A 13,253-nucleotide genomic window follows, 5' to 3' on the forward strand; every position below is an offset into this window, starting at 1 on the left:
TAGCTAAACTTCCCCTAACCCAACCCTTTTAGCTAACCCTTCACCTAACTCCTAAACTTAACCATAACCCCTAGCCTAACTAATGTTAACGAGCAAGCTAACGTTAGCAAGCTAGCTAACATTAGCCACCTAGCTAGAATTCATAACAAATCATACATTTTGCAAATACGTAACATATAATACGAATTGTAATCCGTAACATATCATATGAAATGGGTGATGGACATCCACAAATTAATACATACCATATGAAAGGTAACATATCATACTAAATGGAGTGTCTCAGATTTAAGTACAGAATAATACAAAATGCCCTGAAACCAGGTTGCACAATCACATCTATTTGTTTCCTCATTGGGGGAAATTTCTCCAAGTAACTATCAAACACACACAAACCTCTCCATGACAGATAAACCTTTAATGGCTTCAGAGTCCATTCAAAACTCCCAATGGGGTGTCACTGATGGCCATCCTATGCCATTTAGACCCATGACTATAGCCTCATAACACCATCCTAAAAGCTCCTGAGTTTCCACTGTTCTGCTCAGTTTGAAACCGCGAGTGAAACAGAGTGGAAGCTTGCGAGTTCAGGATGGTCGTGCGAGGCTATTATGACTATGAATTTGAGAGAGGAGTATCTCCTCCCAACAGCAGTAAATCCACTTCAATCAGTGTAGATGAAGGGGAGGAGACAGGTTAAATGAGGATTTGTAAGCCTTGAGACAATTGAGACATGGATTGTGTATGTGTGCCATTTAAAGGGTGAATGGGCAAGACAAAATATTTAAGTGCCTTTGAACAGGGATGGTAGTAGGTGCCAGGCGCACCGGTTTCCTGTGTGTATCAAGAATGGTCCACCAACCAAAGGACATCCAGCCAACTTGACACAACTGTAGGAAGCATTGGAGTCAACATGGGCCAGCATCAGTGGTGGAAAAAGTACCCAATTGTCATACTTGAGTAAAAGTAAAGATACCTTAATAGAAAATGTACTCAAGTAAAAGTGAAAATCATCCAGTAAAGTACTACTTGAGTAAAAGTATTTGGTTTTAAATATACTTAAGTATCAAAAGTAAATATAATTGCTAAAATATACTTAACCCTCCCGTTGTCCCAGTGTCAAAATGACCCGCCACTGTGTTGAACCAACTTTATTTAATTTTTATATTTTTGGGATCATTTGTGAGAAGGAGGCAGTGAGACTTTAAAGAAAGTATCACTGCCTCCTTCTCACAAATGATCCAAAAAATATAAAAATTAAATAAAGTTGGTTCAACACATTGGCGGGTCATTTTGACCCTAGGACAACGGGAGGGTTAAGTATCAAAAGTAACAGTACAAATTGTTTCAAATTCTTTATATTAAACAAACCAGACGGCACCATTTTCTAGTTATTTATTTATGGATAGCTAGGGGCACACTCCAACATTCAGATATAATTTACAAGACGAAGCATGTGTGTTTAGTGAGTCCACCAGATCATCAGTAGGGATGTTCTCTTGATAAGTGTGTGAATTTGACCATTTTCCTGTCCTACTAAGCATTCAAAGTTTAACGAGTACTTTTGGGTGTCAGGGAAAATATATGGAGTAAAAAGTACATTATTTTCTTTAGGAATATAGTGAAGGAAAAGTAAAAGTAGTCAAAAAATATAAATAGTAAAGTAAAGTACAGATATTAGGACGGTGTTCCTAATGTTTGGTATAATCAGTGTATATTCAAACACATTACAGACAGCCTATAAGTAGCAACATAGAATTCAATTGATTGAACACAAATGTATTTTAATATAATTTTAAAAGGCCAATAGCAGGGGTCTCCAACAGGTCGGTCGCAAGCTACCAGTAGCCCGCAGGCCACCTATGAGTAGTTTGCCAAACAATTGTGAAAGTACAAGCAATTTTCACGCGTTCCACCGCAAACAGTCATTAAGAAAACGTACAAGTATCAGACAGACAGACACCACAAGCTCCCAGCTACTATCTAATCAACTCAACATTAACATTATCCCACCCCTGGTTAGCCACTATTGGTTTAAAAAGACAAACCTAACAATATCTCCCAATTAATTTCCAGCAATATTGCCCCCGTCTGTCTGTGTGTTGTGCACGTTTGTCTATCACTCCGTGTGTAGCCAGTTGATGTGATAACTCTCTTGTGCGTTGCAAGAAATACTTTCCCCAAAACCTTCTAAATTAAATGTTAACTGCAAAGTAGACTTACCTGGCAGAAGTACAGTATAGAGGCGTGGATCAGAACACCAGTCAGTATCTGTTGTGACCACCATTTGCATGACACATCTCCTTCGCATAGAGTTGATCAGGCTGTTGATTGTGGCCTGTGGAATGTTGTCCCATTCCTCTTCAATGGCCGTGAGAAGTTGCTGGATATTGGCGGGAACTTGATCACGCTGTCGTACACATCGATCAAGATCATCCCTCAATGGGTGACATGTCTGGTGAGTATGCAGGTCATGGAAGAACTGGGACATGTTCAGCTCCCAGGAATTGTGCACAGATCCTTGCAACATGGGGCCGCGCATTATCATGCTGAATCATGAGGTGATGGCGGCAGATGAATGGCACAACAATGGTCCTCAGGATCTCATCACGGTATCTCTGTGCATTCAAATTGCCATCGATAAAATGTAATTGTGTTTGTTGTCTTATGCTTATGCCTGCTCATACCATAATCCCACCGCCACCATGGGGCACTCTGTTCACAGCGTTGACTTCAGCAAACCACTCGCCCACACAACGCCATACACGTGGTCTGCGGTTGTGAGGCTGGTTGGACCACTGCCAAATTCTCTAAAACAACACTGGAGGCGGATTATGGTACAGAAATGAACATTCAAATCTCTGGCAAAAGCTCTGGTGGACATTCCTGCAGTCAGCATGCCAATTGCACGCTCCCTCAAAACTTGAGACATCTGTGGCATTGCGTTGTGTGACAAAACTGCACATTTTAGAGTGGCCTTTTATTGTCCCCTGCACAAGGTGCACCTGTGTAATGATCATGATGTTTAATCAGCTTCTTTATTTGCCACACCTGTCAGGTGGATGGATTATCAGGGCAAAGGAGAAATGCTCACTAACAGGGATGTAAACAAATTTGTGCCCAAAATTTGAGAGAAATACGTTTTTTGTGCATATGGAATATTTCTGGGATCTTTTATTTCAGCTCATGAAACATGGGACCAACACTTTAAATGTTGCGTTTATATATTTGTTCAGTGTAATTGGCAGATATTGTGTTAGGTTTGGCTTTTTAATCCAATAGTGGTTAACCAGGGGTGGGATAATGTCAATGTTGAGTTGATTAGATAGTAGCTGAAAACTGCTTGTACTTTAAGAATTGTTAGGTGAGCTACTCATAGGTGGGCTGTGAGCTACTGCTACAGGCCTTTTTTAATCATATTGAAATACATTTAATGATCAATCAATTGAGTTATATTTTGCTACTTGTAGGCTACTGTCTGTAATGTGTCTCAATATACACTGAGTGTAGCAAACATTAGGAACTCCTTTCTAATATTGAGTTATACTTCCCCCCATTCTGCCTTTAGAACAGCCTCAATTCATTGGGGCATGGACTCTACAAGGTGTCAAAAACGTTCCACAGGGATGCTGGCCCATGTTGACTCCAATGCTTCCCACAGTTGTGAAGTTGTCTGGATGTCCTTTGGGTGGTGGACCATTCTTGATACACATGGTAAACTGTTGAGTGTTAAAAACCCAGCAGCGTTGCAGTTCTTGACACAAACCGGTGTGCCTGGCACCTACTACCATACCCTGTTCAAAGGCACTTAAATATTTTGTCTTCCCCATTCACCCTCTGAATGGCAAACATACACAATCCATGTCTCAATTGTCTCCTCCCCTTCATCTACACTGATTGAATTGGATTTAACAAGTGACATCAATAAGGGATCATAGCTTTCACCTGGATTCACCTGGTCAGTCTATGTCATGGATAGAGCAGGTGTTCTTAATGTTTTCTACACTCAGTGTATTTCATGTGTAGTCTTACATGTGCGCAATTATGTGCCAAATGGTTGATTTAGTGCATTTCTATTGGGTAATCATTAAAATAAGCTGCATCAATATTTGCAGATGTAGGTGTTAATATCTATCTAGTAGCTGATCCATCGTCAGTATTGTGAAATAATTATAATGTTAAGGTAAGCTTTAATGGAGAACGCTAACCCGAGAGCAGCGCTCCCTTTCTTTCGATCCTATCAGTATCGACACATGCTCCAACGACGCACTTAGCGACCACTCTCTCTGAGTGGTGTTTTGGGAAACTCATGTTACATCTTCGGCCATTGTAGGAAAGATGCATCATTAAAACACTCGTAAGCCTAAGTTCCATCGCTATCGGGAAACCAGGCCCAGATTCAATAGTAACCTCAGAGGGTGATAAGTCAGAATGTTGCCTTGTAGGCTGTTTCATGAGCACATCTTTTTCTCAATATCAATGGGGTCAAGACTGCTACCTGGCCTTAATTGAAGTCATTCTTCAATCAATGATTACATGTACTACTTTGTTTCACTAATGTCTTTGTCTTATAAATGTGTGATGGTTGACCGTGACATGAAAAGAAAAAGCAATCAAATCAGTCTTTCCACAGTCTGCAGTGTTACTTTGCTGGTTCCATGTAGGCCTACTACAAGTAAGTATCATGAAACTATCTGACAGCCCAGCTAACAATTCTAGGGAGAGAGAACATTTTTGTAATGTTACCCATAATGTTCCCCTAATGTTTGCTCAATAAGCAAATGCCCTTGAGATATCCCTTACTGAGACAGTGGTTAGGGTGTTCGTCCTTGTTGCTAGTGGACTGGGTTTGAGACCCACTATGGGAGTAACCCTAGTCCAGTGGGGGCTCTTCAGAGGTAGAAGGGGAGGACCATCCTCCTCAGTGAATTTCATCAAAATAAAAACAGTGAAACATTAAAAAAGTGATCATGTTTAGATAAAACAATACTAAATATATTCACGTCACCAAATAACTGATTAAAACACACTGTTTTGCAATTAAGGTCTACAGTAGCCTCAGCAGCAGAATAGGGGTAGCACAATGGTGTAGACGGAGGACAGCTAGCTTCTGTCCTCCAATGGGTACATTGACTAATACAAAACCTAGGAGGCTCATGGTTCTCACCCCCTTCTATAGACTTACAAAGTAATTATGACATCTTCTGGAGGACGTCCTCCAATACATCAGAGCTCTTGCAGCATAATCTGACATGATGTCCACCCAATAAAAGGATCAGAGAATGAATCTAGTACTAAAAGCATAAACTACAGCTAGCTAGCACTGCAGTGCATAACATGTGATGAGTAGTTGACTCAAAGAGAGAGAAAAACAATAGTTGAACAAGTTAATTTATTCCAAAATTAAGGAGAAGCAAGAGAGTGAGCTAGCTATAGAGGGCTTGCAGTTAAGTCACAAATCACCTAGCAACCGCACCAGGTGCCATGTTGGAAGACCAAAGTCAGTCTGTTGGAAGTCCTCCAATCGTCCACATGGCTGGCTGCGTTTTGCTACCACCGGAAACTTTGGGAATATTGCCCATTATTTAGTTTTTCTAAGGACCCAGAAAACGGAGGCAATGGGAGAACCTTTTCAAGTAATAAATATATTTTGAAAATGATTTTAAAAAAAGTATGTATTATTAGCTAGCTTGCTACAGAAACTTAGTGTACAGGCAAACTCAAAACAGGACAGGGAGATATAGCAACATAATATTCAGTGCTGTCTACTTTTGACTATAATGCAGCCTGTTTCTTTATGATGTTTTCTGTCCTCAGATACAGAGAGCTGTGAAACACTGTCTGCAGGTGAAGAGGTACCAATGAATGTCCTAAGAGAATAAGGGTACATCCTTGTATACCATGGATTATATGTGTACCTATGTTATCAAATTTTGTGAACAAAAATACAGTTTAAAAGTCACACACAATGTATACATCTATTACAACTGGAGCAGGCCAACCCTGCTGGGTCTGCATGATTCTGTTCCAACCCAGCACTAACACACCTTATTTAATGCATCGAACCTAATTAGTCGATAATCAAGTGTGCTAGTACTGGGCTGTAACAGAAGTCTGCTCCCCCAGTAGATCAGGGATCAGTGGAGCGAGGTTGGACACCTATGGTATTTACTTTTTTTTTGTTCAACTGAAATTATGCTTTAGTAATAGTAGCCTACTTGTTACTAAAATGTCTAACCTTCACATATGAGTTAGCTTGTACTCTTTGAAATGATATGAAATAGTTTTGACTGTTTGAAGTTAAGTGTTTAAACCTGTTTTAATTGTTAACTTGACTATTATTCAAGATTAACTAATGCCAATGTTGATTAATCACAGATCACAATCCTGCAATAAAGAGGGAAAGGGAATCTGTCTCTGATCTGTCTGTGTTTCTGTGTTGTATTCTCAAATGAACATTACCTTTTTGTTCAGTCATAAGCTCTCCAGTTAGTTTTATTTGATTGTCATAATTTTCAGCCATGTGAACGTATTTTGTAGCTGATAACGGCATGCAATGTTAATGCAGCCATAGGCCTACAGCAGAGGTTCCCAGCTCCAGTCCTTGAGTACCCCCAACAGCACATATTTTTGCTGTAGCCCCGTACAAACATACCTGATTCAACTCAGAGGGCCTGATGGTTAGTTGACAAGTTGAAATAAGTGTGTTTGTCCGGGGCTACAATAAAGCTAATATAGCTTAACTCTCACATTGTTTAAATATTGTTCAGCTATATGTTCTCAATTTAAAAACGATACCAGTAGACAATGTACAGTATGAGGCTAATGATTATACTAGATTTTGTAAATGCCTTGTGCTGACATGAAATTGTTTAGTGCAAATCCAACCCTTGTAATCTAGGTGGTGAAATGTCTGGAAGCAGGAGATGATGGGATCCTTAGCTTAAAACATACACACAACTACTACCACTAAGTTCAATGCCAGATACTTTTCTCCCAGACGGTCTGAGTGGCACTTGGAGGTGCTACTGTGATAATGAAGATGGTTTGCCTAAGACTACCACAACGATTACATTGTCTATGCTAAATGTGTTTAATTGTAAAATAAATAAAATAGTTGGGCTATAAGAAATACTTTTTATTCAATGGGCTAGGCAAAGCAGAGATGACAATACTTTTCATTTCAACCATACAACAATATAGCCTATTATGAAAGTACAGTATGTTTACAATATCATAAACAATAGTATTTTACACGTTCCAAATGACATTTTACTGTATATATTCATATGGTTTAAGGGGGCACTTTTGTCATGACGACAAGGTGAAGGTGCGCTCTACTCAAATGGCACAACAGAATCATTCAGATTGACCAAAGCACAGCATATGACAACCATCTTTAATATCTGGAAAAGGACAAAGTAGTATAAGTAGAAACTGATGCTGCTGCAGCATTGCTCATCTTCACAGTGGGAATCCAGTCGACATGGGTGTCTTGATAGAGGTCAGCTACTACTACAGTAGTACATAAACAAATGAAAAGCACACCTGTTGTTAGAATAGGTAACCTATACCATCAGGGCTCTTAATTGTTTGGTTGTGTTTAATTCATTCAGGTTTTTTTAGTGTCATATAAAGATTAAATGTATTGTTGGGCTGGAACAACCAATAGTCAACACAGCTGGTTGTCCTATCCCATTGAGGCCTTTGTCCTATGCTGTAATGTCCATACATTTTCCCTCCTCTTATGAATAAAGTTCTCAACAAATTATCAATGGGTTATCATATACAGTACCAGTCAAAAGTTTGGACACACCTACTCATTCAAGGGTTTTTCTTTATTTTTACTATTTCTATATTGTAGAATAATAGTGAAAACATCCAAACTATGAAATAACACATGGAATCATGTAGTAACCAAAAAAGTGTTAAACAAATCAATTAATATTGATTTGCAACAGCGCCGGAAGAAGATGGCTGCCGTTTTACAGCCCTCTAACCAATTGTACTATTATGTGTGTTTTTCCGCGTTATTTGTAATTTATTTTGTACATAATGTTTCTGCCATCGTCTCTTATAACCAAAGAGAGCTTCTGGATATCAGGACAGCGATTACTCACCTCGCATTGGACGAATATTTTTTCTTCAACGAGGCGTTCGCGAAGGATATCATACAGACACCCGACAAGGCCCAGATCCCCGTCATTCGCGTGAGGAAGAGACGGAGATATCGCGGACGCAGATCCGGGTGCCTCGTGAGATCCGGCGGCAGCGAGTAAACTGCCTCTCCCATCAATCCTATTAGCCAACGTTCAATCTTTTGAGAATAAAATTGACGATTTAAGATTACGGTTATCCTACCAACGGGACATTAAAAACTGTAATATCTTATGTTTCACGGAGTCGTGGCTGAACGACAACAATGATAACATTCAGCTAGCGGGCTATACGCTACATCGACAGGACAGAACTGCAGACTCTGGTAAGACAAGGGGTGGCGGTCTCTGTATATTTGTAAACAACAGCTGGTGCACAAAATCAAATACCAAGGAAGTCTCGAGGTTTTGCTCGCCTGAGGTAGAGTATCTTATGATAAGCTGTAGACCACACTATTTACCAAGAGAGTTTTCATCTATATTTTCATAGCTGTCTATTTACCACCACAAACCAATGCTGGCATTAAGATTGCACTGAATGAGTTGTACAAGGCCATTAATCAACAGGAAAACGCTCATCCAGATGCAGCGCTCCTAGTAGCCCGGGGACTTTAATGCAGGGAAACTTAAATCCGTTCTACCTAATTTCTACCAGCATGTTAAATGTGCAACCAGAGGGAAAAAAACTCTAGACCACCTTTACTCCACACACAGAGACGCATACAAAGCTCTCCCTCGCCCTCCATTTGGCAAATCTGACCATAACTCTATCCTCCTGATTCCTGCTTATAAGCAAAAACTGAAGCAGGAAGCACCAGTGATTCGGTTAATAAAAAAGTGGTCAGATGACGCAGATGCTAAGCTACAGGACTGTTTTGCTAGCACAGACTGGAACATGTTCCGGGATTCTTCAGACAGCATTGAGGAGTACACCACATCAGTCACTGGCTTCATCAATAAGTGCATCGATGATGTCGTCCCCACAGTGACCGTACGTACATACCCCAACCAGAAGCCATGGATTACAGGAAACATCCGCACTGAGCTAAAGGGTAGAGCTGCCGCTTTCAAGGAACGGGACTCTAACCCGGACGCTTATAAGAAATCCCGCTATGACCTCCGACGAACCATCAAACAGGCAAAGAGTCAATACAGGTCTAAGATTGAATCATACTACACTGGCTCTGACGCTCGTCGGATGTGGCAGGGCTTGAAAACTATTACAGACTACAAAGGGAAGCACAGCCGCGAGCTGCCCAGTGACACAAGCCTACCAGACGAGCTAAACCACTTCTATGCTCGCTTCGAGGCAAGCAACACTGAAGCATGCATGAGAGCACCAGCTGTTCCGGACGACTATGTGATCACGCTCTCCGTAGCCGATGTGAGTAAGACTTTTAAGCAGGTCAACATTCACAAGGCCGCAGGGCCAGACGGATTACCAGGACGTGTACTCCGAGCATGTGCTGACCAACTGGCAAGTGTCTTCACTGACATTTTCAACATGTCCCTGACTGAGTCTGTAATACCAACATGTTTCAAGCAGACCACCATAGTCCCCGTGCCCAAGAACTCTAAGATAACCTGCCTAAATGACTACCGACCCGTAGCACTGACGTCTGTAGCCATGAAGTGCTTTGAAAGACTGGTCATGGCTCACATCAACAGCATAATCCCAGAAACCCTAGACCCACTCCAATTTGCATACCGCCCCAACAGATCCACAGATGATGCAATCTCTATCGCACTCCACACTGCCCTTTCCCACCTGGACAAGAGGAACACCTACGTGAGAATGCTATTCATTGACTACAGCTCAGCATTCAACACCATAGTGCCCTCTAAGCTCATCACTAAGCTAAGGATCCTGGGACTAAACACCTCCCTCTGCAACTGGATCCTGGACTTCCTGACGGGCCGCCCCCAGGTGGTAAGGGTAGGTAACAACACATCTGCCACACTGATCCTCAACACGGGGGCCCCTCAGGGGTGCGTGCTCAGTCCCCTCCTGTACTCTCTGTTCACCCATGACTGCATGGCCAGGCACGACTCCAACACCATCATTAAGTTTGCCGACGACACAACAGTGGTAGGCCTGATCACCGACAACGATGAGACAGCCATAGGGAGGAGGTCAGAGATCTGGCCGTGTGGTGCCAGGACAACAACCTCTCCCTCAACGTGACCAAGACAAAGGAGATGATTGTGGACTACAGGAAAAAAAAGAGGACTGAGCACGCCCCCCATTCTCATCGACGGGGCTGTAGTGGAACAGGTTGAGAGCTTCAAGTTCCTTGGTGTCCACATCACCAACGAACTATCATGGTCCAAACACACCAAGACAGTCGTGAAGAGGGCACGACAAAGCCTATTCCCCCTCAGGAGACTAAAAAGATTTGGCATGGGTCCTCAGATCCTCAAAAAAATTATACAGCTGCACCATCGAGAGCATCCTGACTGGTTGCATCACCGCCTGGTATGGCAACTGCTTGGCCTCTGACCGCAAGGCACTACAGAGGGTAGTGCGTACGGCCCAGTACATCACTGGGGCAAAGCTCCCTGCCATCCAGGACCTCTATACCAGGCGGTGTCAGAGGAAGGCCCTCAAAATTGTCAAAGACTCCAGCCACCCTAGTCATAGACTGTTCTCTCTGCTACCGCACGGCAAGCGGTACCGGAGTGCCAAGTCTAGGTCCAAAAGACTTCTCAACAGCTTCTACCCCCAAGCCATAAGACTCCTGAACAGCTAATCATGGCTACCCGGACTATTTGCACTGCCCCCCCACCCCATCCTTTTTACGCTGCTGCTACTCTGTTAAGTATTTATGCATAGTCACTTTAACTCTACCCACATGTACATATTACCTCAACTACCTCAACTAGCCGGTGCCCCCGCACATTGACTCTGCAACGGTACCCCCCCCTGTATATATAGCCTCCCTACTGTCACTTTATTTTACTGTATATATAGCCTCCCTACTGTCACTTTATTTTACTTCTGCTCTTTTTTTCTCAACACTTTTTTGTTGTTGTTGTTTTATTCTTACTTTTGTTGTTTAAAATAAATGCACTGTTGGTTAAGGGCTGTAAGTAAGCATTTCACTGCAATGTCTGCACCTGTTGTATTCGGCGCATGTGACCAATAAAATTTGATTTGATTTGATTTGATATTTAATATTTTTGATTCTTCAAAGTAGCCACCCTTTGCCGTGATGACAGCTTTTGCACACACTTGGCATTTCTCACATAATTAATTTTACCGACGCAAAAAGATCCCACCTTGTCTAGCGTATTTTGTTTTGTCGACATTTGAAAAGTTTACCAACAAATGTTCTGTTTCCATCAGGGCTGTCATGAAATATTTCAGACGACATGTCCTTTACCCACATAAAACGGTTGGATGGAAACCTGGTTACAGTCCAACAATACAACGTTATTGTTCAGAGAATGCACATTTACTGTAGATGCATTTATCTCTAGATGCATGGAAAACAAATTATTTGACTCTATTCCATCTCAATATCCATGTTTTTTAAGTGGTAAACGTTCTGCCTGAGGGGGAGTGGTCCAGAATGAGAACAGAGGGGTGAGAGGAGGCTGAGAGGGGCACAAGGCGAGCTGTCCTCGGGGAATGAAGAATCAACCAAGAGGAGCACCCACAGGAGTACTCCATCCAGACAGTTTTTTCCCCCAAGACTGTTGGAAAAGCATTCCAGGTGAAGCTGGTTGAGAGAATGCCAAGAGTGTGCAAAGCTGTCATCAAGGCAAAGGGTGGCTATTTGAAGAATCTCAAATATAAAATATGTTTTGATTTGTTTAACACTTTTTTGGTTACTACATGATTCCATATGTGTTATTTCATAGTTTTGATGTCTTCACTATTATTCTACAATGTAGAAAATAGTAAAAATAAAGACAAACCCTTGAATGAGTAGGTGTGTCCAAACTTTTGACTGGTACTGTAGTGATCACAATATAGTAGCCATATACAGGAAAACCAAAGTTCCATAGGCTGGGCCTAATATTGTGTATAAGAGGTCATACAATAAGTTTTGTAGTGATTCCTATGTTGTTGATGTAAAGAATATTTGTTGGTCTGTAGTGTGTAATGAGGAGCAACCATACGCTGCACTTGACACATTTATGAAATTGCTTATTCCAGTTACTAATAAGCATGCACCCATTAAGAAAATGACTGCAAAAAAATCAGTAGAAAAAGTGCTTAAAAAACTGCAACATTTTCTCTATGCCCAATTGCAGGAAATAGACTTTTACATTTTCTCTCCCAAGAGCAGTGGCGATTTTAGCATGTAAATTTTGGTGGGGCAAAAAACAACAACATTGGGATCAATGCCAGCAAAGCCACTACACTACACAACACTAAACAATACATTAATTGCACTATAACGGTGACAAACAGTGCCCACACACTGTTAGGGCCTATGTAAAGCTGTCCCAACAGCAGAGTCCCAACAGCAGTCCCAACACCTTACCACTGCTACACCTGGCTATCAGTGGAGCCTTGTCTAGCAGTGAAACAGTTCATTCAGCCTCATTTACTGCCTTTAAAAAAAACATAGCTGATATGGCTGACTTGCTTAAACAAATGTGTTTTCTACTGACAATTGAGATCTACAAACTATGGCATAAGGGGACGAGAAGCGGATAAGAGGCAATCCGTAATTTTGATTAAGACATTAATGAGCGAGCTAGGACGGACGTAGTCAATATAACTATTTGTTCAGCACTTTTGAAATATACAGCGACAGAATTCAGAACGTGGGCCATTCTTACAGTGTTCTCCCTGTACACCAAGTCAGAACAATAGGATAAATAAAGGGGCATATAAGCAGATAATGAAAGCTCTTACAATATTCGATGATTACATTTCTCTAAAACAGGTTATAGGCTACATGTGCACCACCAAGTCAGAACAGTAGGCGAAATTAAGAGGGGGAAAATTATTAGGGTGAGGCACATGGGCTACTAACAGCTTACTATACAACATTCACTTAGTATTACTTTCTTAGCTACAGTATAGATATCTCCCTGGCATATTACATCATTTATGCAGCAGCATACAATACATTTTTGGAC

Source organism: Coregonus clupeaformis, chromosome 31 (assembly GCF_020615455.1).
Source record: "Coregonus clupeaformis isolate EN_2021a chromosome 31, ASM2061545v1, whole genome shotgun sequence".
In the NCBI taxonomy this organism is placed as follows: Eukaryota; Metazoa; Chordata; class Actinopteri; order Salmoniformes; family Salmonidae; genus Coregonus; species Coregonus clupeaformis.